Source organism: Engraulis encrasicolus, chromosome 23, assembly GCF_034702125.1.
Source record: "Engraulis encrasicolus isolate BLACKSEA-1 chromosome 23, IST_EnEncr_1.0, whole genome shotgun sequence".
In the NCBI taxonomy this organism is placed as follows: domain Eukaryota; kingdom Metazoa; phylum Chordata; class Actinopteri; order Clupeiformes; family Engraulidae; genus Engraulis; species Engraulis encrasicolus.
The window spans coordinates 44,556,593-44,560,175 of NC_085879.1; the positions used below are offsets into that span (position 1 = coordinate 44,556,593).

Below are 3,583 nucleotides of genomic sequence, written 5' to 3' on the forward strand. Positions count from 1 at the left end.
AATCATGGAGTGGACATTCTTCCCCAAGCTTGTAAGAAATGCATTACTTCAATCACACAGTGTCTCCCAACTTCTTTTTTGTCATGTACCCCCTAAGCATTTTTGTCATACCATGAGTACCCCCTCCCTCATGCTCTAGTCTACTGTATATCTTCCTCTATCCCAGTGGTTCCCAACCTTTTTCTTCAGGGACCCATATTTTTACCATTGTAAGCTTTGGTGACCCAATCGTGCCAGCGCCCACGCGAGAGGGAGTCCCAGGCGAGAGGGAGTCCTGCGGAAACTCATTAGAAAATTGTATTCCTCAATTTGTCTTCAGTCAAATATAGAATGACTGTTTAATGTGTCGCTTACATTTTGTTGCCTCTATGCATATATCAGTTTAAAAGCTTTACTTTGTCATATATTCAACATGGGCTATATGGTATTAAAACGAAACCCCTTAAAATCAAGAGGGCTTCGCGACCCACTGTGGATCTTTGGCGACCCATAAGTTGGGTCCCGACCCATAGGTTAGGAACCACTGCTCTATCCCAATATGATTATGCTCCATACATTTCTTTTTATTGATACCTGCCAATGCATGTACCACCTGCATTGTGTTCACGTACCCCTAGGGGTACATGTACCCCTGGTTGGGAAACACTGATCTAAACAGTTGTAACAATAGTGTGTTAACCAATATTACAAATTAAACAAAATGTGCGGGCTGCTGTATATAAGCATTTATTAACTGTGTTTCATAATTGCAATGGTTTTTGAAGCTGGTTCTGCATATCGGATCCTCTGTGGTGGTAGGATGCAGGCAGCAGCGTACTGTGGACATCTTCAGCTGTAACAATAAATACAAATCTATTAAAAAAAATAATTAATGTAACATGAACATAATCGGAGCATAACACTGGTATATATAGAGTAACTATAACATTTCAGTGTAGTAAAAATGTCTACATTTGTTTAAAAAGGAAAAACCCATGAACATCCTTCTCAAAAAAGTTTTGGGTGCAGGACTAACAAAGTCAAATGACAACTGAAAATTAAGTCTGCTCACCAAGCTCCTGTTTTACTTATTTAATGTGATGAGCTTGAAGCGCAGACTTCATTTTCAGTTTTCAAATGTTTTTATTGTCCCATTAAATCTGCAGAAATATGGGGGTGTAGACTCACTTGTGTAATACACTATAGATGTAAACAGAGACGTTGTTCAAGTCCTTGGTCATGTGATACCTGCTGCAGTGTACTCCACGTCTTCAGACCGCTCCGCTGTAAATAAAATAATGACATATGAAGTGTGATGAGAATACGTCACTGTTTGGTACACCAACAACTTAACATACTTATGTCGTTTACATTATTTACCTCAACATTAAGTAGCTGAACTTGTATTAGTGTCAGGCAGGGCTTTGAACCGTTATTTTTTTCCAAACGTTCCGTTCCGAACAGAAACGGAATTATAACGTTTCCGGTTATGCGTTCCACCAATAAATTGACGTTCCCGAACCGGTTAGAACAGAAAAATACTGTTCCCGGAACGGTTAATTTCGTTCCTGTCAGCTGATTACTCCCATAGGCCTAACTGACGTTAATTAACCAAGAAAGACGGAAGTGCAAATGGGTCAGCCTACATTCCAAACTGTTTATTCAAGCAGATGAAAAGAATATCCTCCAGAATTTTGTCATTTAGGGACGACCTAAGCAGAGAATAAACCTCAAAGATGAAAATGCACGCTCCACGCGGACTTGGGTCACGGGGAATGCTATGATGGACATTGTGAGTTTGTGCATATTTAAAGCGCCATGTAACAAGCGCCAAGCCCAATAACGTCGAACATTCTTGGTGCGCTTTACACGCGCTTCTCTGCAATGTCTTACAATGATGCTATGGAAACTTTGCCCTTTTGTATGACAGTGGTTTCTCTTATTTAAGATGTGGAGTGGAGACTTTGTAGTCCACACCTCTCTCTCCATTCAGTCAGACAATGTCTGATGTCACACAGGACGTGAGCCTGAGCCGTCATGGTAACGTGCGCAGGAAAATAATTACTTTTTTTGTTTGTTTGAGGAACGGTATTAACCGGTTACCATTATTTTTAAATAAGTGTTCCTGTTCCAGAACATAACAAATAATAACGTTTCTGGTTTCGTTTCTGTTTCCTGTAAAATACAGAAAGTTCCCGGTTTTCGTTTTCTTTCCTTGAACCGGTTCAAAGCCCTGGTGTCAGGTTCATGGGAAGAAAACACAATAGATAAGGAGATGGGCTGCTCGTGTTTCAAAGCATGCTACCTAATCAGTGAAAATCATGGGGTGGTAGTTTCATGGTGTGGGCATGCATATCTGTCAATAGAATTGGTACCCTTGTAATTATTGAAGATAGTGGCTACTGACAAACGCTGAGAGTTTACTACGCTTGATCTATACTTTTATCCAGTCCAATTACTTTTTGTCCCTTCAAATTGGGAGGCACATGTAAAAATAAGTGAAAGTCGCTTTGGATGCAAGCATTGGCTGAGTGTAGTGTAATGTTACATACCGGGTACTATATAGTATCATAGATGGCAGCAGGCTGGTCAGGTCCTCACTGGCAACAGTGGCTGGTCCTTGTCAGGTGTGTTTATGGGGCCTCTTCTCAGGTCAGAGAGCCAAATCCTTAATGATGTTGACTATGGTGAGACCTGCTGGCGTGTACTGTACATTTTCAGACATCTGTAAAGAAAATGATGACAAACGAAGGGTGATGAGAACAACATATATTATTACTAATATATAAACACATGCAGAGTAAGCAGATGATGGTGTTAGCTTTACATTGGAAGGTCTCTGGTCTTAACTCAAGAGCATACTTTAGGGATTTGAAACTTAGGCCTACCTGACAGTGAGTCCTGGCTGTGTTTTCCAGGTGAAGTGTGGTTTGTTGTTTTGCCTACAGAATGAAACCATGTCACATGAGGATGGGGAAAGGATGTTTACTACACAATGCACTCGTCAGTAGGCCTGCAATCGTCAACATTAATGACAGTTTGCATTACACTATGCACTCGTCACTCAGTACAGTCAACATTAATGACGCCATTTGCATACTGAAAACGAACGTACCAATGACCATCATTTCATCACCAACTAGCAACTTGGCAATTTGGCAACACAGAAACAAACAATATTTGACAGTTTTTCACGGAGGAACACAGCTAGACTAGGTTGCTTTTCCGATGTGGCTGGCCAGCATAGTGCCAGAATGGTAGTGAAATGTTTACAGCATCGTGAATGAATATGTAAGGACTTGGCTACGGTACGGAAGGAGGGAATCCATACACCTGATGCACGCCAAACAGACACATTTTGCTTTCAAAAGCATAGGCATTCAGATTACAATTAAGTTACTTGACAAACCGACAGATCATCAAACACTGAAAGATCAGCATGCTTCCTTTGGCTAATAACAAGCTAGCATTGTCGTACGTGTTTGTTAAACAAAGCTCAGTCATTTTGGTCAATCAGCCACGTATACATGCTTTTATTTTACTTACCAAAACCGCAGAGGTCCTTACAGAATACGGAGAAGTACATCCAAAAGTACAACAAAGC

The 3,583-nt window shown here is 40.7% G+C and overlaps 1 long non-coding RNA gene across 1 annotated transcript; it reads right to left on the reverse strand.

Moving 5' to 3' along the window:
* Positions 1 to 2,589: 2,589 nt before the first annotated feature.
* LOC134440158 (uncharacterized) lies at positions 2,590 to 3,583 on the reverse strand. Its single transcript, XR_010032917.1, has 3 exons — positions 3,526 to 3,583; positions 2,868 to 2,921; positions 2,590 to 2,704 (listed from the first exon to the last, which is right to left on the reverse strand). It is a non-coding gene; the product is annotated as an uncharacterized LOC134440158 (long non-coding RNA).